Source organism: Triturus cristatus, chromosome 7 (assembly GCF_964204655.1).
Source record: "Triturus cristatus chromosome 7, aTriCri1.1, whole genome shotgun sequence".
Taxonomy (NCBI): domain Eukaryota; kingdom Metazoa; phylum Chordata; class Amphibia; order Caudata; family Salamandridae; genus Triturus; species Triturus cristatus.
In genome coordinates, this window is record NC_140590.1 from 1,215,953,604 (window position 1) to 1,215,977,827 (window position 24,224).

Sequence of the window (24,224 nt, forward strand, 5' to 3'; positions counted from 1 at the left end):
GATATGGATTCTTTCTGAGCGTATAGGGAGGTGTAGTATGTTGCAAACGCCTGAGCGACCGCGTCGGGGGTAGTGCATAGAATCCCGTCTGCGTTTCGCAGTACCGGCACTGAGGCGGGAGACATTGCAGCCTGACATAAGCAGTGAAGCATTTTGCAAGATTTGTCCCCCCATTAATAAATTCTTTGTTTGGTAGCAAACCAAATCTCATGGGCCTCATTAGTGAGATGCTGATGTAGCAGATCTTGTATTTGAAAGAGGCTGCGATGCGGTATTGGGCCCGAGGCCTCTGTTATCTCGGCTTCGAGAGCACTCTGGTGATTTCCTAGGTCTACTATTTGGGCTAAGCATTTGCGTTTTTCACCCACGCAAAAGCTGATGTCTACCCAATGGAGTGTGAGTTTAAGAGCTTCCCACAGTATTATACCGGAAGGGGCGGTGGCCTCACAATATGGAACATGAAGGAAGCTTTTAAAGAACTTTCACCATTTACAGAAAGAAGGAGCATTTTTGAAGCAACATATGGTTGTGAGGATTTTTGCACAAAAGCACTTTGTAACACATCCCCTTGATTACATTTGAATGAACTTCATCTCCCATAACATGCTGGGAAAACATGGAAGTGATGACATTTCAAAGGCTAATAAACAGTAGTGAGGGAGGGAATGAGTGTAACCAGTGATCAAGTTCAGAGCACCGGACCGAAACGTGTTGGGCGTTGTACCCTAATGCAATAAACAGCAGAGAAAGGCTTCCCGCAAGTGCGTTCTTATTGTTTGCTGCCTCGGTGTCAGAAATATATATATCACCTAGTCAAAGGTGGTTGTTTTTAGGGTAAAATAATCCTGCACAATTTTACCCATCAGAACAACTAACATTCAGGTCTACAGATATAAACGCACTTTGGAGCCTGCTCTGCAACTGAATTTTTGACTATTGCCCAGAGACAATTTGTGTTCTTTGTGCGGAAGCCCAGCCTCTGACAAGGTGTGACCGGTAAGCATGTCCTAGTTGTAAATGGTTTCCTGTCTGGTGCATCTATCTGCTCATTTCTGATCTCCCCGGTATGCCTGTCAATTGGTCTTTTCCAGAAGCCTACTCCATTTTTACATTTGCCCCGTCCCACCTGGACATTTGCTTGCAAAGATCCGAGCTTCGCAGGTCCATCTGCTTGCTGGTTGGAATGGGTATAGGTGGGGGTCTGCTTGTTGTACAGCCCAATGTGGCTCATGACCAGTCAACCAAACCACATCTCCCTGGCACCATGTGTCCCCATTCATCACCCTTTAAGCTATGTGTACTATGTCCCCTGCCATGGTAAGCAATCTGGCAATGTTTGGAAGACACTGGTAGTCTTATTAACAGAAGGATTGGTGGTGCTGAAGACGGGTGGAGTGGAGTGCTTAATGGGACCATCCAGGGTAGAAAAACAAACAGTTATCTTTACCCAGTTCTGAATCACAAGAAATCTGCAACAGATATTCTATAGCGTTGATCCGTTTGATGTCAGCAGCGGTTTTGACATGTACTGTATCATTATTCACTGGATGGATTGTATAAAACAGACATTCCAGGAGCCCCACCCCTTCCCTCAAGGATGTTTTTTCCATCTTTATTTACTAACTGAGCACTATCCTAAATTTATAATATATTCAAGAAGGAATGGTTGACAAGGAAAAGAGAATGTCTACCAAATTTGATGACCTAGGTATGCAAGTAAAATTCATCCAAGGTAAAACTAAGGCGCAGAGTGAACCGGTGAACAAGGCTGGGAGCACTTCCAAAACATAGGCCACTATCAAGTACATTCAAGCAAGAGATGAAGCTCTTGAGGTGAGATCACAATACAATACATTTGCAATACCGTTTTTTCAGAATCTGTTCTGATAAGAACATGAAAAACTTTGTGGAAAAGCTATTATTAAGTTCCTAATTCCCTTGACCCGCCACAATTGTTTGTGGGGCAGATACATTAGTTGGTGGCTCTCATACTTGCATCTGGGGCCTCATTATGGTAAGTGCCCAGAGGTCGAAACAGGAATGTGCGCCTGCTTTGCACGCTCCCGGGCACTTTGGTCTTGGAGAAAGGGCCGCAGATGTTTGTGCAGTCCTCTCTGTAATACAGATAGCGCCAGCGCTATTACTAGAGGGTGTTGCCCATGCACCTGTGCCCTCTTATAGACACGGGGGAGGGTCAAAGAAGCTGCCATGAGGTACACTGACAGTGTGCCACTGATAGCAGCCCTGTGGAGGGTGGAAAGGGGGTCCTATGAACCCCCAGACATCCCCTTGCAGGCCGGTGCAGTCACTCACTGCACCCGCCAGCAAGGTGATCTCTAATCCTCTTGAACGTGCAGGAAGGCTGACGCTTGCACAGTAAAATTAGAAGATGGTGCTTTAATGCCGCTCTGTAATACACTTGAATGTGCTGCCCACAGGCCAGAAGGGCATCGCATTCAATGCAATACGGTGCACTCTTCTTGTTAGCACCGAGCGCATCTTTTGAAAGGTGCCCCCGGGGCCAATAAAGAAAGTGCGCCGCATTGCGTAATAAGGCCCTTGGTCCATGAGCACATCTAATCATTGTAAGTATTATGAACTGCAAAAACTGTAACATTACACTCTGAAACACCAGGGAAAAGGGTGACCTCAGATAGAAGGGAAACCAGGTGGAGATGTTACCAGAGTTCACAGCATTGGTCCAAAATGCAAGGACAGATTTTCCTGATGCTAAAACAGCCAAGTATGATTGCAAAATCCATTGCTCTATGTAATACGAAACCAAGCTCCAATTAGAGTTTGGTGATGAAACTAGTTGTTTAACAACTCCAGGTGGAAAAGTGAACAAAGTGCAAAAAAACCACACAATTGTAGAGACATTTTTCTCTTGATATACAATTTTGAGGGTTTATTTTGCACTATTTCACTTATCACATGCATTGTGCCTTAAACCCAATATGCAGCACTTAGTTATGGGATTATTCCATCATTTCTATATCAATTTCCATGTGGATTGTGGCATAGATTGAACTGTGAAAATAACAGTGGAATAATAGGATCTAATAAAAAAAATAACTTTCGTGATAGATGTGGTTTTTTGATACATAAATACAAAAAATATATATTACAATGTATGGGCGAGGTACTCCTATATTTGTCAAGCGCAAACTGTAACCATGCACGAAATGCAATAGGTTGACCAAAAACGTGACATACACATTAGACAAGAATACCTGAAGGTTCTTCCCCTAAACAAGACAGTAGCTGAAGGGGATTCACCCAAAGCCCATTCTCTGTGTGTATACGCAGCAAAATATATTTGGCTTATGCCATACCAAAAAAGCTATGGAACAAATTAATGGATAATCAGACCATCAATTAGGAGAAAAGTGAGCAGCAACAAACAATGTAATAGCATCCTATTCTTAATCTAAAAGAGTGATGCCATGGTCCTCAGTCCCATTTGACAAATGAATAAGAGTTGCAAACTGGACCACTCACGTTCCATGTTTTTGCATTAACATTTAGCATTTCAGTATTTCTGATGCAGTGCTTCCAAAACATCTGATATAAACATTTCCTAGAAATTTAAGCTAATAGGGTCAGAGTAATAAGGTGTGGCCTACAGTTTCTTTGCACAGTGACAGATGCACAAGCCAGAAATGTCATCATTCCACAGAGGGGATCTATCTGCAGGAGAAAACATCCTCAACCTGAAATGGATATATAAAAAATAAAGAATTGCGTGGTTTACTGTATCCAAATATGAATCTCTACCAACACCCACGAAAGAGGGTAGAGGAAGGGAGAAGGAAAAAGGAGAAAGAAGATGAAGATTAACAAGAAGGGATTGTTAGTTATAGAAGTCAAATAAATAAAATGTAGATGTAAGAAACCAACGGGGAACTGGGTAGGAGAAACACTCGTAGGAAATAGAGAGGAACAAATAAGAGAAAGGTAGAAGTGAGAGGGCAACTGTCAGAGTTATTAGTGAAGGAACGAGAAAGAAAAACAAGATAAAAGCTGAAAGGAGGAGAACTACAGGAGGTAGTGAATAAAAAACATATGGGTGCTGGAGATGTGACAACTAAAACAGATATGAGCAGTGGCATTACAAAATTTGAGCCCCCCCCCCCCCGCAAATATGATGGGGTTCCCCCCACCCCATACTCCGGTCCCAGTCAGAAGCTCGCAGGCGAGGGGTCTATTGTTACGCCACTGGAGATGAGAAACAAAGAAGTGGGAGAGCCCATTAAAGTTAGGCGGTTAAGCTAAATGGTAAGATTTATCTACGGATATTTTAGAAAGCCCAACAACCACCCTAACTAATAGATCTCTTGGTAGAAGGCGCTGAACAGAAAAGGCAGATGGCATGATTGGTGAGTGCTATGAAGAAAATAGCCATATTTCCAGGTACTTCCAAAATCAGAGATGATATGGTTTGCTATGAATTTCTAAATGTGATGATATATGGCTGTAAGAAAATAAGATGCATTAGTGAGAGGAAAACCCATACAACAAAGGAGGGGCGCTGATGGGGATACCAGTTAGAAACGGAGAAAGGGCAAAGTGAAAGTAGAAACAGGCAGGAATGTGTGTGAAAGAAAATTAAGAAAGGAAACCAGGAAAAAAGTTCAGCGAATTAGAGGTAGATGTAGGGTTGGGGACTGGGAGAGATGGATGCAGGATAGATATAATGTAAGAATGAGGTGTCGGTAAGGAAATTGAAGAAAGATGGGTATAGGAGAATGTGAAATGGAGATGAAAAGGAAAGTGTAGAGAATACAGCTGGTAGAACGAATATGCTATTAATTGAGGTGAAAGAAAGAAATACTGCGGAATAAGGAGAAGTACTGATAAAGGTGTAGGGGGGAGAGTGAGACTGTCATACCTATCTCTACACTTCAAAAACAAAACCATACATTTATGAAACAGACATTAGAACAACCCTTAAAACTCTGTTAACTCTTGCCTAACCCCACTGAAGATGTGCTATTAGCAGGAGTAAGGCACAGCAAAGGATTACAAGGTTAGACCACATGACTTCCCCAGTTTGAAAAAACTTCACTAGCTCCCCCTCCCAGTCCGCATCACCTTAAAAGCTTGTTTCATACCCTGCAAGGCAGCAACATCTCATAGGTCACCCAATCTGGAAGAAAAAATAAATATCTCCAGTGGCAATGCAACACAAGCAACCTTGATATCTCCTGACTGGAAACCAAGGAGTGCAATAAGGAGAAGACAATAAAACGTACGCATCTAGAATCTGGAATAACATCCATGCACAGATCTGACTCATACCATCACCTCCTTCTCATCAGAAATGAGAGGAACCCCATCTCTTCAATGACAATTCAGTTCACCTTCAACAGAAAAACCTTAAGCCTGGACAATGGATAATAATTGAAGTGAAACACAACACTGTTGACCAGCTTTCTTCCAATCAATTTACACAGTACTCCACTGCCTTTTATATAGTGTTGCCCCATAGGAGTACCAATTAATGTATTTGCCATTTTTTTAAAGTTTGTTGTGCACAATGTATTAATTCCTGTAGCATTTAGGCCCATCTTACTTACTCCACCAATTTCAGCTAGCTAACCAGAAAGGTTAGTCAGAATCGGCATCAGAGAACAGAATCTCTCTTGACCAGACAGACTTATGGCCCCTGTTACATTTAAGGAGTACTTGCGCCCCATTGACAATTTTGTAAATTATGCCAGGGGATTTTTGACATTAGTTAGAACATTCAAAGGCATTTTATTCAAAGATCTCAAAGGTTGCAGAATCCAGTATTTACGGCTCTAGTTCAGAGTCCATGGATCGAACATATTTCACTAGGTCTGAAGCCAGGTTGTTGGTGGAGCATCCTATTACAGTTAAACTTTGCGTCCAATTCACAAAGCTAATTTCAATCAGGCATAAACCTTCATTTATGGATGAAATTACATATTTCAGGAATCCACAAAGGCTTTTACTAGTGTGATTTTTCGTAGAGTACAGATGGATCCGTAGTAGGCAATTCCACTCAAAGAGTGGAAGTTGGTGTTCTAAGAAGTGATACACCTTGAAGGTTTGATACACTTTCAAACTTACATTTGGAGGTCGGCTCGAGGCAACTGCTGGAGTAACTTCTCCCAGGATGAAAAGGGAATCGGATCACCTCCAAACTTGTTGGAGTGTAAGGAAAAATGTATTCCCTTTGGAGAAAAAAATTGGACTTGCACAGGGGGCTCCATGCCCCTGAGCTAAATTCTCTGCTATGTAACTCTGCGCAGGAAGAATAGGAGCCATTATAAAAAGTCAGACGACATTCCCATAAACACACAAATAAAACTTATACATGGCACACCTTTTCTCCTTCTGGGAATGTTTCTGGACAGAAAAAACTCATAATAGTACACTAAAGTGAGCAAATCTCCGCCAACATTTTTATGAGTTTTTTCGTGACTAGAGCTCTTTGGGTTCTGTTCATCAGGCACCAGAAATGACAGCCCACTACTGCTGCACCATCTGGAATAATTTCCCAACGGAAAATAACGGATAACTTTATTTAAGAAACAATTAAATTCCTAGCACTTCCTTAGCTAAAATCATAATATTCATAATTCAGCACTCAACCTATTAATATATCGTTATGCTGCACAACTCAGCCTCTGAACTGTAGTGCTGAAATAGTAAATGACCATAACATACCACATTTATCTGCTCTAAAGACTCAATCAAACTTTCCAAAATAATCTCACTTAACAAGGCAAAATTGTCTCATATTCCGCAATTGACTTCAACGGAATTGAACACTTGTGTATGTTAAATATTATGTGCTTACCTCAATCCCTGAAATGTCATTCTTGTGGGCTTCGTGGTGTTGAGACCTCAATATGTTTCCCATATAGCTATAATAATATTTCAGTTTAAATCTTAACATGTATTTAAAACCTCCTGGATCTCAAAATCGTATTTGTGTTTTATGAAGCTTACAAATTGTATTGTTGTTGGGATTAGATATTGAGTGGTTTAAAGAGGCTGCTTTTTCTTTCTTTATTAAAATAAAAACCAGTGAAAAGAGCATTTTGGGATGGGGTCATTCCTAACCCCCAAATAGACCACCCCTGGTATCCAGCACGGCAGTACTGCAGAGATTTCTTCTTAATTGTCGGTGATATGCACTGTGACACGGTCGGGTTCGGTGACATGCACTCCTTTTCCTGCAAGGAGAGTACAGCTGAGTAAGATAAGTGGTTCCAGGAGAGTATTTTGGTATTTTTTAAAGGAAAGCTTCACCAAAACTCTACCCTACTATCTGTCCCAAAAAATTGACTTGTTTAGATCTCAGGAAGAAATCCTCCTCAAATGGTACACCAGCAGCACATCTCTATCTAGTAACCCAAAACACGTCAACCGATGTGAAAGTGGTACTATAGAACCTCCTGAAGTGATGTTATCCCCAACACTGTCCTGGCCTTCTGTTGTAGTGACTTTATTCGATATATTAAAAACATATCATAAAAGTTTGGTAGAATAAATATAAAAACAGTTTTAAAAACCCACTACAACTATATGCTTTAAACCTTATACAATTAAAAGCAATAAAAATGGCAATAAATATGCATGTACAGTGTAAACAAAGACCCCCATTTGTCAGTACCTTTGGCAATGATATTCTTTATGGGCAACAGGGATAAGTTTATATCTTAAATTTATTGCACCTTAAGGAGCTTGCGTCTGATCCTCCAGGCCCAGCCCAGGTATTTAGCAGTCCCACAGATGACACTAGGGACTGATGTGTCATAGATCAAGATACGCAATGCCACCCTGGCAGACCTGGTCCCCATATTTTTACAAACCGGTGTCAACCATCTCGCTCTTGGTTGCCGGTATGCTTTGCATGCAAACAGAAAATGACCAATAGACTCCAAGGGCGAGGCACAACCGGGACAGCCTTTCGAACTTACGGGTGCCGTGCTCCATCTAGATTGAACCTCGAAGAGTGGGAGTGTACCATATCTCATCTTGAGATAAAGGGACCTATCTTCAGGAGATTCAATAATGTCCAGAAAGGGTTCCATGCTAGGTGCAGGTTTCACATCCAGGAATTTTAAAGTTAGCTCACCTCCCTGATTTCTTAGGGTATTAATCATAACCCATTCCCAGTAAGCCTTCTTTATCACAGGTTTGGGTGGGGGGAGCTGGGTTACCCAGGCCTCTTCCAGACCTATCTTCTGGAGCTCCTTTTTCAAATTTGATACCCAGGGAAGCTTACGCTCAGCTCCGAGTTTTATTAGCTCGTCGAGGGCAGATGCATAGTGGAGGAGTTCAGGGGTTCTCCGAAGCCTTGCCCAGTATAGTAATGGGCGCAGCCTGGCTACATTGCTAAAGTTTTGTCTGCCAAGATCATAACGGAGAGGAACTAGTGGGGTAGACAGAGGGAGCGACAATATGTCTCTGAAGAACTTATTCTCAGATCTAAGCAGCTCTGTTAGGTTTTCGAACCCCCACAGTTCTGCCCCGTATAGGGCCGCTGGCATTGCCTTCCCCTCATAGACCTTAACTGCCGCGGCAATGGGCCTGGTGTAGGAGAGTCTCTGGTGTTTCGCTATTGCCCCTGAGGCTCTCTTATGGGCAAGAAGCATTTTCGATAGATGGGGAGCCCATTTTAGCTTATTGTTTACCCTGACTCCAAGGTAATCAAAAGCCTCAACTAGCTCAAGAGTAGTGTCATTAAGCTTAATGTTATTCCTAAAATTTCTAGAGGGTGATAGTGCCATTAGCTTGGTTTTAGAAGTGTTTATTTTCAAGCCCCTGGTGTCACAAAAATGGGAGAAGCGGGAGAGCAATCTTTGTAGGCCCATAGGGCTTTTAGATATCAACAGAGTGTCGTCAGCAAAGAGCAGGGTGGGTGTTTTTTCCCCGCACAGGGTTGGTGCATCGACCGTGTCCTCTCTCAAGTGGTCTGCCACCCCATTTATAAAGAGAGAGAACAGGGTCGGGGCTAAAACACAGCCCTGGCGTACTCCTTTCTCGACGGTGATCCTCTCTGTGAGCTGTCCCTGATGCCCCCAACGGACTTTAGCAAAATTCCCTTCGTGAAGGCGTTTGAGGAGGTCCAAGATTAGGGGGGGGATGCCCAAGTCATACAAGACCTGCCACAGCTGTAATCGTGGGACCAGGTCAAAGGCCGTTTTTAAATCAATAAAAGCCAAATACAGGCTGCCTTTTTCGATAATTACAGATTTCCAATGTATGGTACAGAATCTGAAGACCTGGTCAATGGTGCCAACCCCTTCCCTAAAACCGGCTTGGAAATGGCTCAGGATACCCTCCTCATCTATCCAGGTCTTGATTCTAGTGAGGAGGACTCTGCCAACCACTTTTTGTAGGACATCGATTAAACTAATCGGTCTGTAGTTGGCAGGGTCCCCCCTGTCCCCTTTCTTATAAATGGCCACCACCTCCGCCCCCTTCCAAGAATCCGGAACCGGGCATCCCAAAGCTAAGTTATTTAAAATGCGTAGAATAAATTCTGCCCATAGATCTTTGTCATGTAGCAAGAGATCGCCAGGGAGGCCATCAGGTCCTGCTGCTTTTCCTGGGGCAATCATATTAATTGCAGAGAGGACTTCTGATAGGCCAAACGCGGCCTCTATCTCCAGGGGTACCAAGTTCTCAATTACCGGGGACAGATTCTCTGGAGCCATTTTTTCCCCAAAAGAGTAAAGATCAGAGAAGTGCTGGTGCCATTGACTCCCCGTTATATGATTGGGGATTGGGTCAGCTCTTCCCTTGGACCGGACATTAATGAGACTCCAGAAGGGAGTTGAGTCTTTTTGTAAAGCTGCGGCCTTTAAATCCTGCCAATGGCTTTCCTCCCACAGTCTCTTTGCCTTCCTGATAGTTTCGTAATAAGTTTTTCGGGCTTTAACAATGGCCGGTTGAACCTTATGTTTAATGGCTTCGGATAGAATCGGTCTTTTTTCCCTGCAGTCCTGTGAGAACCAAAGGTTTTCTGATTTGGGGGGAGGGCACTTATGGTCCCCCTTTTCCTGTAACACAAAAAAGTTCCCCACCCTTGTCACTGTTTGATGATATACCTCTAAGAAGTGTTGGGGAGAAGGGGCCTGTGAAAGACAGCCTTTGGGCGTATCCAGGGCTATAGAACCTTCTTCCACTATCCTTTTTATTTTTCCCAGGTCCAATTCGCGTTTTACCACCCTTGGCCACTTAAGACGCCTATTACAATTGGTCGGGACAGCCTCTCTTGCCCCAGGCCTCTGTTTGTTGGAATACTCGATGGAAGTAGTAACAGACTCACGCTTGAGCTTCATGAACAGGGGGCTGTGATCGCTCTCACACCTGTTGATTACTTCCATGTCAATAAGATCTGGCCAAAGCTCGATGCCCAACAGAATGTAATCAATGCGCGAGGGAGCTCTAGTCCTTGTGAAAGTAGGGGCTCCCTGGCCATCTGAGCAAGTTCGTCCATTTGTGGCCCTCAGATTGAACTCCAATGTTAGCGCATTAAGTTGCAGAGCCCTCTTAGACCATTTCTTTATTGGCGGAAGAGTAAGTTGGGGTATGCCCTGCTTAGAGTCGGCATCTCCAATGCCCAGGATGTCGTCGCTGCTCAGGGGCTCAAAAGTGCAATTAAAGTCCCCGGCAACGACGACATCCACCTTGAAAGTGAATGCTGTTAATTCGGACTCAAGAGCCGATACAGCAGGGCTTTCCCGTGCTCCAGGGGTCCCCCTAGCATAGATGTTGAATATTTCAAGCGGGGGTTGGTCGTCCACCCCGTTGATGGATAAATGGAGGAGGTCGTGAGATATAATTACGTGCCTCTTGATTGCCCAGTTCAAGTTGATGTTAATCCAAATTAGGAGACCCCCCGATGGACGTCCTCTTATGGATCTAATTGCGGGGACAAAATGAGTGATGAACCCTGATCTATGCAGGGGTACCAAACTCCAGGTTTCCTGGAAGAGGATAACATCAAACTTGTCGATGAAATCGCTCCAAACAGGATCTGCAAGATTCTTCCCGAGCCCCGCAATGTTCCATGATAAAAAATTGATAACGCTCGAGGGAGCAGGAGTTAGGGGGGTCCTCAAGTCCACCACCTGACTATCTTGGCATCCCTCATTGATTACCAGAGTATCAATTGTTTCACCCAAATCGTTTGAGGACAGGTTGGAAATAAGGATAGTGTTCGAATCCAGCCCCCCAATGGAATGAGATGTGGAAATATGTGCAGGGGAAGTCATGTGGAGATTGGTTAGTCAATCCACCTGTCCTAAGCCTGAGTCCTGTCCCCCCCCTCTGTTCAGACCATGCGGGGAGCCTACGAACCTGGATTGAAGAGGGAGCGGGAGGAGATGACCTAAACTCCAGGAGTAATAAATTTTCTGCTAAGACAGGGTCCCCAAACACAATCTCGATACAATCTGAAGAAGCATCCGCCCGTGATAGCCTTTTTGCCCTTATGATGTCCTCTCTAATGATTGATCTACACCCTCGAACATGTCTCAACCAGTGTATGACTTTGTTATGAAGAGATACACTGTTTTCAAAGGTGGACCTTGGTGACAATTTTGGAACATAGGTCATAAAGACAGAGGGGTTGGCGTGCACAGGTAGGAAATTTGCCGAATTGGCTGGGGAATGGAGTGGTTGGTTGTTATTGCCCCGTCTATGAGATGGAAAAAAACGAGGGGGGCGTCTGTTAAAGGTCTTAACATTCGGTGTGCTTGCTGGGTCAGGGCATCTTGTCATGTCCGCATATGAATTAATCTGGCCGTTTATTCTGGATGTAATATCCGCATTATGAGCCCCTTCCTGTACATGACCGGCATTAGTTTTGGCAGGAATTGGCTTTGGGGGAACAGGCTTCATCCTGCAGGGAACTGCCCCGGAAGATGGAAGAGGTAGAGGAGAGATCGTGGGGGTGCTTGACCTAAACTAAGACTCTCGACCCTCTTGGTAAGGGCCCCCACTAACTCCTCTAATTTCTTAATTCTCTCCAAAAGAGTCGCTAAGGAGTAAGCATCAGGTGTAACTGGGGCCTCGGAATCGTCAGCAAGTATTGTGACAGAGCTAGTTACTTGGAATAAATCAGGATCAAGGGGGGCAAACCTGTTAGAACATAAGATGGATTGGGGGGCACAATGAGGAGTGTCTAAGTCTCCTTCTGTGCCATTCATAGTGCCCACGGTCTGTTTAGGTGATATTTGAGGGTCAGAGGTGATTGTATCGGGGGGTGAGATAATACTTTGCTGTTTATTCGAGCACGGAGTATGGAACATAGATGGGATCGTGCGAGTTGAGTTAGAAAGTGTTTTAGTTAACTGATCCTCCACCTGCCCATCAGCTAGCGAATCCTCACAATCATTAACTATCCCCTCAATTCTTGTCAGGACGCAATTCATGGCAGAGTGAATACTTTTCTTCTGTTTTTTACCCTTTTTACTACTGGCCATGGATCCTCCTTCTACAGCTTTCCTTTTACCCATGGTACACGATCCACAGCCGGAGGAGTTACCACAAACACAGAGGAAACACACACTAGTTTATGGAAGTCTTAATAATAATAGAGCGTAAATGTCACAAGCCCCCACCAAAACTGTAAAAAGCCTTTTAACGTAGCACAGTACCTCAGGTCTCAGTCAATACGATATCATCAGTGCACTCGGATTTGGGGGGGTGGACCAACCCGACCTCCAACGTCCTCGGACGGCCTTAGACGGCCCGCCCTTTGCCCGGGCTTAGCCCGGCGCACACCCGCGCGCGTCCCGCGAGGCGGGAGGCGCGAGATGCAGATGAAGGTGCAGGGGTCAAGGGGGCGGGGCCTCCGCTGCTCGCACTGCCGCTGCTACTCCTGGCGTCTCCCGGGCAAAAGCTGAAACTTGCTGCTGCCAGGTATGTGCTCCCCAGGACGAACCGTCTCCCGCGAAGCGGGAGGCGCGAGGTGCAGATGAAGGTGCAGGGGTCAAGGGGGCGGGGCCTCCGCTGCTCGCACTGCCGCTGCTACTCCTGGCGTCTCCCGGGCAAAAGCTGAAACTTGCTGCTGCCAGGTATGTGCTCCCCAGGACGAAGCGTCTCCCGCGAAGCGGGAGGCGCGAGGTGCAGATGAAGGTGCAGGGGTCAAGGGGGCGGGGCCTCTGCTGCTCGCACTGCCGCTGCTACTCCTGGCGTCTCCCGGGCAAAAGCTGAAACTTGCTGCTGCCAGGTATGTGCTCCCCAGGACGAAGCGTCTCCCGCGAAGCGGGAGGCGCGAGGTGCAGATGAAGGTGCAGGGGTCAAGGGGGCGGGGCCTCCGCTGCTCGCACTGCCGCTGCTACTCCTGGCGTCTCCCGGGCAAAAGCTGAAACTTGCTGCTGCCAGGTATGTGCTCCCCAGGACGAAGCGTCTCCCGCGAAGCGGGAGGCGCGAGGTGCAGATGAAGGTGCAGGGGTCAAGGGGGCGGGGCCTCCGCTGCTCGCACTGCCGCTGCTACTCCTGGCGTCTCCCGGGCAAAAGCTGAAACTTGCTGCTGCCAGGTATGTGCTCCCCAGGACGAAGCGTCTCCCGCGAAGCGGGAGGCGCGAGGTGCAGATGAAGGTGCAGGGGTCAAGGGGGCGGGGCCTCCGCTGCTCGCACTGCCGCTGCTACTCCTGGCGTCTCCCGGGCAAAAGCTGAAACTTGCTGCTGCCAGGTATGTGCTCCCCAGGACGAAGCGTCTCCCGCGAAGCGGGAGGCGCGAGGTGCAGATGAAGGTGCAGGGGGCGGGGCCTCCGCTGCTCGCACTACCGCTGCTACTCCTGGCATCTCCCGGGCAAAAGCTGAAACTTGCTGCTGCCAGGTATGTGCTCCCCAGGACGAAGCGTCTCCCGCGAAGCGGGAGGCGCGAGGTGCAGATGAAGGTGCAGGGGTCAAGGGGGCGGGGCCTCCGCTGCTCGCACTGCCGCTGCTACTCCTGGCGTCTCCCGGGCAAAAGCTGAAACTTGCTGCTGCCAGGTATGTGCTCCCCAGGACGAAGCGTCTCCCGCGAAGCGGGAGGCGCGAGGTGCAGATGAAGGTGCAGGGGTCAAGGGGGCGGGGCCTCCGCTGCTCGCACTGCCGCTGCTACTCCTGGCGTCTCCCGGGCAAAAGCTGAAACTTGCTGCTGCCAGGTATGTGCTCCCCAGGACGAAGCGTCTCCCGCGAAGCGGGAGGCGCGAGGTGCAGATGAAGGTGCAGGGGTCAAGGGGGCGGGGCCTCCGCTGCTCGCACTGCCGCTGCTACTCCTGGCGTCTCCCGGGCAAAAGCTGAAACTTGCTGCTGCCAGGTATGTGCTCCCCAGGACGAAGCGTCTCCCCCTGGCCTTCTACAATGGCATAAGTCAGGCACTATAAGACCACCTGCATGGCAGTGCAACTGGACAATATGAGAGGATTTCATGAGAAAATGGCAGTTAGATAAAGCACTTTGCCAACAAATTAAAAATGTCCATAAGAGTGTTTTTTCCCATTTTTTTGTTGTTGTTTACTTTTAAGTCTGAACTTGTTGTCTTAAGTCGTAAAGACTAAGAGGAGCTAATTTCTTTCTTCTCTCACCAAGGACCAAGTGTATATTTGCTGTCCTCGCTCACTGTGGGTTTATCGATACTGGCATTGGATGCAGATCCCTATCATAATTACAGCCGTCAGTATGAAGGTCTGCAGATGTGCAGTGTTACACACTTTATGAGGTTGATCAAGGCCTTGTGCTCTAAAGTGAGTGACAACATACGGACCAGGAACACTTGACTTATGATTGGCCAGGAAATGCTGATGAAATGGATGTGAGTGAAGCTGCAACAGAAAGTCTCCCTTATGTATCGTTGTTGAAAGATTATCTATCAATGGACACATAGCCTTATAGGCTGGCAGAGTGATCGCTAAAATGGCAAGAAGAGTAGCAAATGTCATGGGAGTGAGAAAAAGTCAACTCTGTGTGAGATGACTACATACTGGAATTCTTATAGATGTTAAAATTAGCCCAAAACGGTCTTAAAAATTAAAACCCAATTTCTCCATCTTAAATTTGCTGCAGTGATACACTGTCACAAGTGTGAGCAAAAAATACTTCCTGACAAAGTATGTTCAAGGAGCGATAAATCCACATTAATTCTTACATGGCTATCATAAAATGATGCCATATTTTTGGTACAAAACGTGTTATTAAATGTTATGTTATTACATTTATTATGCGCACAAATCACCCCGGAAGGGGTATCTCAGCATGGAAGCCAGGACACAGCAGAACTAAAGCAGTTAGAATAGATAGGTCTTAAGTAGTTTTCAAAATTGCTGATGATACTCACAAATTTACAGTCGAAGAGGCAGGTTATTCCAATAGGATGGAGCTAAGAAAGAGACCGACCTGCCCCCTGACCGGAATCCTGAGCAGTGCTTTGTCGGAGGATCACAAAAGTCTTGGAGGGAAGTAGCGAGTGAGCTTTGATAAGAGATAGGAGGGTCCATTTCCATATAGAGCATTATGAGTTAAACAGCAAATTTTAAAAACAATTCTGTTTTTATTTGGTAGCCAGAGTAGGGCACGTGCAGAGAACGAAATAAATATTTCCCTGCTTGTTACTCTTATATAAAATGAAAATGTCTCAGTCAATAACATACATTGGATCTGGCAAAGCAGGACCACTGCAATGAGTCATAATGGTTCATTTTTTAGGTCGGGCATTCAAGACCTCTTGTATATACTTGTATGTGAATGTACTTTGTGGGCTCTGGAGATCAGCCATAGGACATGTCTGCTTCCACTTAGAGACTTTTTTCTGTTCAACTGCCTCTATTTAACTGTCTTGATAGAAAACGACCAGTAGAGGTCAGTAAAATACCAGAATTGCTTTCTGCTGAAGGACTTCCTTTTTTTTATTTTTCTGGTAACTGCCTCTATTTAACCTTCTTGATAGAAAACGACCAGCAGAGGTCAGTAAAATACTAGAATCACTTTAGCATTCTCTAGATTCCAGTCCATAGAAATTGTCTTCCACGAACACCCTTAGACAATATTTTTTTCAAATCTTGTATTTTCAGTGATATGACCACCGAAGGCCCTGATTTTATATTATGAACAGAGCTTTGGACTATACCATTTCCCGCTGAAAGGCAATATTTCTCCCCATGTGTTCCCATACCTAGCGTGGCACGCAGTTTGGTGCTTACTTTCCCTCCATGTTAAAGAACCGTAGATGTTTCAGCACCCAGGCTAATGTGCTGCATAGCTAAATACATATAGGGTCCCAAAGGCAAGACCGATTGCATTGCAAATACTTTTGTATGGTACAGTGGAAGTGGCTACATTTGTAGACCTGCTTTACCATACAGGATTCAGTGTACTCTCAATCTACGTGTGTGTATATATATATATATATATTATTTTTTTAATTTTAAACATATATTTGTTTTTGTCAGATTAATATATCATTCTTGGCCACAGATATGCCCTCGCTGAGAACAAAAATGTCCTTACTGTTGCACATGAGTTGCTGTTACAAATATTCCCCATTTCAAGTATATATAAGCTACCATGATTTGTAATTCTACATTTACGCACTGCAAATGCTCTTTTAAACAGCTAAGCCTGACCACTGCACTGCTCACTTCGTCTCCTATGTGATTATTTAGATCCGTGGTACTCATAGTATGACCCGTGGGCCGCTGGCGGCCCGGCAGGCCTTCCTCGGCGGCCCGCGGACCTTTCAGTTAATGTACCCATGGCCCCACAGAGAGAGAGTACAGAGAGAGAGAGTGGAGCGTGAGAGAGAGAGAGAGAGAGAGAGAGAGAGAGAGAGAGAGAGAGAGAGAGAAGAGAGAAATTGGAGAGAGAGAGAAGAGAGAAAGTGGAGAGAGAGAGGAGAGAGAAAGTGGAGAGAGAGAGAGAGCATGGAGGGGGAGAGAGTGACTGACTGAGATACTGACAGAGAGAGAGAGAGAGAGAGAGAGAGAGAGAGAGACTGAGACTGAGACTGAGAGAAACTGGCTGACAGAATGACTGACTGAGGTAGAGAAAGACTGAGAGAGAGAGAGGGAGAGACTGACTGAGAGAGAGAGGGAGAGACTGACTGACAGAGAGAGCGAGCGAGCGAGAGACTGACTGATCGAGAGAGACAGTGATAGAGACTGACAGAGAGACTGACTGACACTGACAGAGAGAGCGAGAGACTGACTGAAAGAGAGAGATTGACAGAGACTGACTGACAGAAAGAGAGACTGACTGTCTGACAGAGGGATTAACAGAGAGAGAGAGAGACTGTGATGGAATTGGGGTCAAAGTGTGTATGAAGCTATGCAATTCCTCTTAAGATTGCTATTGCCTGCTAATAAAAATGTATTATCAAAATGTGCTCTTTGTTGTTTCATCTGCTTTTGAAATACAGCATTGTCTGTTTTGAAACGGTTTGATTTTTTTCAACTTTAGCCTCATGTCGGATTTTGCTCTTAAATTACCCCAGCTACAACCCAGGGGTAAAATGGAGCGCAGAACAAGCACAATACAAACCTTTCAACTTCGAAAATAATGTTCACCATCGGAGCCTACGGGTGAGAGGAGTGGCCTTGGAAGGAGCGGCCTTGGAAGGAGCGGGCCGGGATTAGGCGTGGATTTGAGCCCATCACTGACGGAGCATCCGTGGGAGGGGGCAGGCAGTGTTGCTAGATTGGGCTATTTCTCGCACAATTGGGCGATATTTTGCCTGATTGTGCGAGAAAAATTCGTGTTGGGCGGGCTGCCGAAATTTGGGCTAGAATCCGCCGAGTGTGCGGCGGATTCAAGGCTTTGTGCGGCGCTGCAGCCCATGGATGCCCTGTCACACCCCTTTCCGAACTTTAGGTGTCTGTGCCCTGCGGCCCCTGCCCACAAGTAACACCTGCAGGGCCATAGATCGTTGCGGCTGGAAGCTGCCTCCAATGAGGGCCCTGCAAGACCTGCAGTGGCCTCTGACCTGCCCCCATAATGTGCTGCTGACCTGCCTTGGAGTTAGTTTGACACAATCCTAGTTTGTCAATGGTGGGCGTGTCAGGTACATTACCGCCCGCCCCTTAGCTGTTTGTCCTTTATCATTTGGGGCTCCCCCCCTTCCTCCTTTTGAACTTTCTCTGCTGCGAGTGCGACTACGGACACTCGACCAACCACCTTGATTGAGGCTTCCTGTTGCAAAGTATCGTGCTACTCGGCCTGCGACTTGCAGCTTGCCCTGCAGTCAGCTGTTCCTCCAGGTCCAAGCCCTTTTCCAGCCAGTTAAACGGTGAGTGAAAGGTACAGCGATTAATGCGATGCAGACTTTCCCTCACTAAAACAATATGTTGTGCGCTTTGTCACTCTGTTTTACCCGAGCTGAGGGAGGCGGGAAGCGCTGATATGTATTCACCTCACCCCCCCCCCCCCCCCCCCTCCTTCCTAAATTTGGATACCAAAGCCTTCACTTCACTTTAGTTCCGGGCTTAAGTAACTAACTCCTGCATAGAAACGAAAAGTTTTAGACAGGCTCTAGTCAGCATCCTTCCGGAAGTATTTAAGTGGTGGGCTCAAGTACAATCTCCGGGTCACGGGGTTTGGTCAAAAAGAAGATTCAATGGGTGATCGCTGCGTCTGCCGCGGGGATGTTTGTACAACCTACCGGCCCAAAGTTAAAATCCATAGAGATAACTCGGTGGATTAATGCCGATCGCTGGTCTTCTGTGGGGGATGAATTTGTCCACGCTGTATTGCAGAATGCACTCCGCCCCCACAAAACACAACCGTCCGTTGTTAAGCAGGTAGGGTTCACGCAGACACTTCCAATAAGTGAAGGGACACACTTTCTTACCGCCTTTGCTTCCTTGAAGTTGGGGTACTGGGAGGGGTACGTGCGTATGCTGGAGCAGGGTTTTCTATTTAAACCCAAACATCAGTTTATATTTTTGTATGTTATAATTAAAAATACTAATAATTAATTATTAAGCACTAAGTTTTGTCGATTTTTTTATTTAATCAACCTTACTAATGAAAGAACTATACGTGGGTATGCAATTGCATGGCTAAATTAATAGGTAAACTAAGTTGGTGAGCAAATTAATTAAATAAGTGTGGCTTATGTGATATTTGTTATGTGATTGCGCTTTAAAATAATATGCTTTATTGCTTTTTTATGTCGCAAATGGCTAGATAAATACATACACATAAGGGTATTAGTGGGAATTAACACTGTATAATCAATACAATGTAGTAACGTTGTTTTATGTTTCTTTTTAATTAAGTTGTCCATTTTGGCCTGCTAAGAAAATGGCCGACATCTACAGCCTGCATTTGAGTAGATGAAATATGAAGAGAGGCCTCGCTGATTGTGACCTCGGCCTCTGCCTGAACTAAAGTTATGAAAAAACGACAACTCTGGGATGGTCGCCAATTATCCTTGGTAGAGAACATTTGTCACAAATGAACATTTTTGATAAACTTGTGGTGGCTTCACTGCGAGTGATACAATTCCGGAGAAGAGCATCCATGGATGTTGCAAACTAGTTTTGGACTTCCTATTTCCTTGTTTTGAATTTTGAGATATCCGAGAGCGGAGATTTTTCTAATGTTGCAAGCTAACATCCTTTCCTGCTCAACGGACGTTTTAGAGCTTGTTTGTAACTTTTAGTATGTAAATTTTAGTATAAATATTGCTAGACTAGAGAGGGTCTTAGGCCACTTCTTCCTGAACTTATGCTCAGAAGACCGATGCTGACAGAGGACGGCGACTCGAGAGACTTTGATTCTTTATTGAGAGACCTGTCCTGATTTAGAGTACGACATTTAGCCAGAATAGGTAAATATGAGAATAATGATTTTGCAATTGAATGACTTTCATTTAAACTAATTTAGATAAAATAATTTCTGTTTGAATTAGTGTCGGGTGGTTATTTCTTTGTCATGTTATTGAGATCTCAAATGTGTTAAACTGTTTTAAATCATGACTCAAGGCAATTCAATTTGGTTGCATTGACCTCTAATTAGGTGCAGATTGATTTAGGAATTCTTTCTTATATTCAGTGTGGATAGAGTAATAGAATGAATGTTGGTGTAATGGGCCCACCAGCGTAGGATGAGTGTATGTGCGCATGACTGTGAAATTACTCTGTCCGTGGAAGTAGGGAGAATTTATAAGCTCTGATCTGCAGCACGTACATTCCTTGCTCCTGGGAACATTCCAGGCTGATCAAACCCCTCTTCTCTGGTTGTGGGTGACCTTTCATTCGCATAGGCATCAAACCCCCTGTAATGTCTGGCACAGACCGGATATATTAAGTGGTGACCAAGAAGTAAATGTTTTCCAAACTTCCAGAAGTCTCTCTGTCAGGTATAAAGTTTTGTTTGACTTAATCGTTTCTTCAACGCTTTTAATTTGGTGTGCAGTTTTGGCTAAAAACAACAGAACCCCATTTGAATCCCAACTACAATAATTTATTTTGCGAAAGCGTTACTGAAGTTTAACAATTATATAAACAAATGTATGTTGTGCAAAGAGAATCCCTATTCTTTACAACAATAGTAAGAGAAGCAGTTCTTGGGCAGAAACTCCTACTGCATTATTTTTTCTTTTTCGCCTAGGATTACACCATTCTCCCACTTGTACCAGAGCAGTGCTTGAAATGGAGACATAGAAGTGCAGGTACTCAGTACCAGAATATCTGCTTGTTTCTGAGAAGTGCCGGTACTCTCCCTCTCAAAATAAAGTACCGGACAGTACCGGCCCATTTAAAGCAATGTACCAGAGGAGGGTGCATGGTGCCTGTACCTCTTAGAGCAGTGCTTCCCAAACTTCAAAAACCACAACCCAATTTTTAGAGACCCACCTAGCTTTAGTGGACATGAGGCGCACAATTTTTTAATGTAACTAAAGCATCCTGTGGTAATGCAATGTCATTTACAAACAACTCATTTTCCATTGAAATAGCCACCTAATTTGCACAGACATACAGTATTACTAATAAAAATATATTGCACACAAATGATAATGTGTGGAAATCAGGATCCAGTTAATATTTATTACTTGTGCATCACCAAGTAAAGTGTCTTAATTTCTTTCCTATTTAATTCTTTGTTTCCATCACATTCCATAATTGCCAAAAAAATGTGCTGCATTTTTGCTTTCTTAGTTGCTGAATGTGTGCAGTTCATGTATAGGTATTTTCCTTTTGTTGTGTCTAAATAAAAAGTTGACATCCTACAACCTCTCCTTTCATATGCTCTGTACCCCAGCAATATAGTCACATAATTCTCTTTCCTTTTCTGACTGCAAAGTGAGAGGAGTTTGTAAACACCAATCCTCATTTTAAAAAAGCACCAATTTGTCAGAAAACATAGCCTGACAAATCCTTTAAAGCACAGCAAATGTGACAAGAAAAATGCAAAATTTAAAGGCATCTTAATTTATTGCTTGGACTTTGACGACCACACAAAAATTGTCTCCCCACCCACCAGTGGGTTGACGCACAGTTTTGGGAACACTGTCTTAGAGCACACCAGGGCCCAATGCGAGTTGGCAGGGCTGGCAATAAGAAATACCAAAATCTTCGCTGAAATTATTCGAGCAAAAATAGTGGTTAAGGGACAGCGACACGGCGATTTACAACCAATTTATCCCAAAAACGGTTAAATGGTGTTCCGCGTACACAGGGCTATCTGGAAACCCTAGATCTGAATAAAGAAACCGATAAAAATAAAAATAAACCGACTGTGACTCAAGATCCACGCACCTTGCGCAGCACTGATCACCAGAAGGACATATATGAAGCATATGGAACAGTCTCCCTGCGCCGTACTCCGTCTCTTCTCCTCCTATGGCATCGCAGATGACATTGGCCCCGTCTGTTCCATCTTTTAAGTATTAATGAGTGTAACCTATGCTGTGCATATTTATGGCAGAAATTGTATCGATGTCAACCAATCCAAACCAGTGCCTCTGATATAGGATGTTCCGGCTCAGAAGGCAGACATGGTTTCCCCCTATTCATGTATATGTGCCTTGCGCCTACAGCTCTGACCTACCTGTTCTGTTCACACCTCTGCGGTTTGGAGCGAACCCTGCAGCCCAGAACCTGGAACCCCTGCAAACACCAACTATCGACCGGCTGGCTGTCTGGAATCTGCGGCTGTCAACAGCAGTCTAGCAATCTGCCAAAAGAAACCCGATGCTGGAGACCCTGGTGCCCAGGGAGCCTTGATTAAAGCCAGACGGCTGAACTCCGGAGTCCGAGCGGGCTGGAGCTCGGCCATCTTGCAGTGGTCCTCATTCCTTGTGTTTTGGACGGCGTTCATGTAAATTTAATTATTTCACTGTTTTCGAAGAATATACTGCAATTGTTGATCCAATATAATCATTTTAACATCTATGCGGTGACTATCTTAGCAAAAAATAAAATCTTCGTAGCGCAAATAAACACAACTAGGTTTGCAGACCTGTGGGTGTTTTCCCAACTGGAGCCTTTCGAGGCTTTGTGTTACAAGTCGTTAGTGTAATTTGGAACAGCCTTGGCCCTTCTTGTTCCTCCGACACCACTGAATATTGTTTTTCATGCGTTGAGCTTCAGAGCTAGTCTATTCCTGCGCTTGATTTAGTGGTATACGGCTTCAAGCGAAAGGAAACATGCTTAAATGTACAGTTCAAAACACGAGACAAGAAAAAAACTAATCTGCGGCTCGGAATCAAAAGACAACCAATCTTGAAAAGAGATACACCTTATTGTAAAGTTCACACCGGTAGTTGGACGAAACTTGGCTTCTATGTAGCACTTCCGAAATGGCCGCTCTCTTCCCATTGCTTTGCCCATACTTGCTCCTCTCCGACGTCAGTGCAGGAGTCAAATTCGAGTCTCAGTATCCGCAGATTCCAGGCGGCAACTCGCTACTTTCTTATTGTTAGGATCAGATTCCGCGCTCTCGCTTTCTTTCTTGTGCTCTCCTGGATAAACTCCGTGTTAAGCGGTGTTCGGGCTCAGGTTTGTCATACTATTTAACGCAGTCTTGTGTGTTCCCAAATGTTGCAGTGTATGTTAACGGATTCTTAGGATGGAGCATAACCGGTTTCAGCTCTTTGTCAGGGCTCCAGCCCAAGAAGCCGACCGAGGGGCGTGTTTAGAAACAGAACCTTGCAAACGCTGATACCTGGAGCAGCTTCGCAGACAGGCCAGCGAGCATCCTACACCATGGCTACATTTGTGAGTTACTACACACAAGTAGGATGGTTTTTGAGCGATCTCCTCCCCTGATGTTTAGGAGCATATGCATCTTATTAAGTTGGCCCTGCTTTAGCAGGCAGGCTTGGCGAACTCTCTTATCCGATAGCCTAGCAGAGATTTCACGTTTCCAAAATCTACGTTTGTGGAAATTGTAGTCCTGTTTATTCGACTTACAAAAACATGATTATAACTCAAATACCAGAATGCAAACAGGAAAACTGGACTAGGTGAACTATTCATGCCTGAACCTGGATTCTTTGAGAGTTCTAGCCCAGCCAAATAGGTAACTTTTATGTTTTTGTTTACTATTGCTTAGCGTAAAATATTTTTGTTATTTCTTTCACAAAATTGTATGACTTTCTTGTTTTCTGCCTACATAAGTCTTATAATGAGAGAATTGTTTCTGCTCTTTCAAGCCGTTCCCTCTGCCATATATTCCCCGCCCCGCCCTGTGCTTTGCACTGTCTGGATGCAAAATGTCTATTGTATGCTTACCAATAACTTATAGGGTCTTACAGCCCGCCCACTACTTACCATTGGTTGGCTTTATTGTCACTCATTTGCTTTCTTCTTCAGTGGTTTTCGTTGTCCATCTTGTTTATCCCACCCCTGGAGTATTTCCTTGTTACCATTTCCCTGATTGGCTGGTTTCTAGCCTTTCACTGCTCACTTTTAAGGACCTACTTTTTTCTTACGCGCTCCATTAGAAAGCATGTCCTTTCCAACTTTCTTTCTTTTGTGCTTTCTTCTCACTCACCCGGGCATCCTGTTACTTCTCCCTCATGTTGCAGTCTCTCCTGTGTACTTCTTCCCTATTGTCAAACCCTCTTTCTTGCATGTATTGGTGCTTTTTCACTCGTGTGCTTCTCCACCTGTCTGTGTTGGCCTCTCTTGTCTGTTGCTTCTCCACAGTCCACTGTCGTTTGTGTTTTTGGGGGTGGACGGAGGGCGCAGGGCACCCAATGCCTAAAAACCCTTTCTGCAACTTTTTTCTTTTTTATGGTAAAT

The 24,224-nt window shown here is 44.9% G+C and overlaps 2 protein-coding genes across 4 annotated transcripts in view; one reads left to right on the plus strand and one right to left on the minus strand.

Moving 5' to 3' along the window:
- LOC146811645 (uncharacterized) overlaps window positions 1-22,662 on the minus strand; it is a 70,089-nt gene extending 47,427 nt beyond the window's left edge. For both annotated transcript variants that reach the window (XM_085618612.1, XM_085618613.1), the window contains exon 1: window positions 22,027-22,662. The gene's annotated coding sequence lies outside the window, so the exon portion shown is untranslated. The remainder of the gene's footprint in view (window positions 1-22,026) is intronic.
- A 190-nt stretch (window positions 22,663-22,852) lies between these two features.
- LOC146811646 (uncharacterized) overlaps window positions 22,853-24,224 on the plus strand; it is a 58,940-nt gene continuing 57,568 nt past the window's right edge. Inside the window, exon 1 of one of the 2 annotated variants that reach the window (XM_085618614.1) lies at window positions 22,853-22,976. The gene's annotated coding sequence lies outside the window, so the exon portion shown is untranslated. Of the gene's footprint in view, window positions 23,500-24,224 lie in introns of both variants that reach the window. The other variant, XM_085618615.1, reaches the window with a different exon arrangement.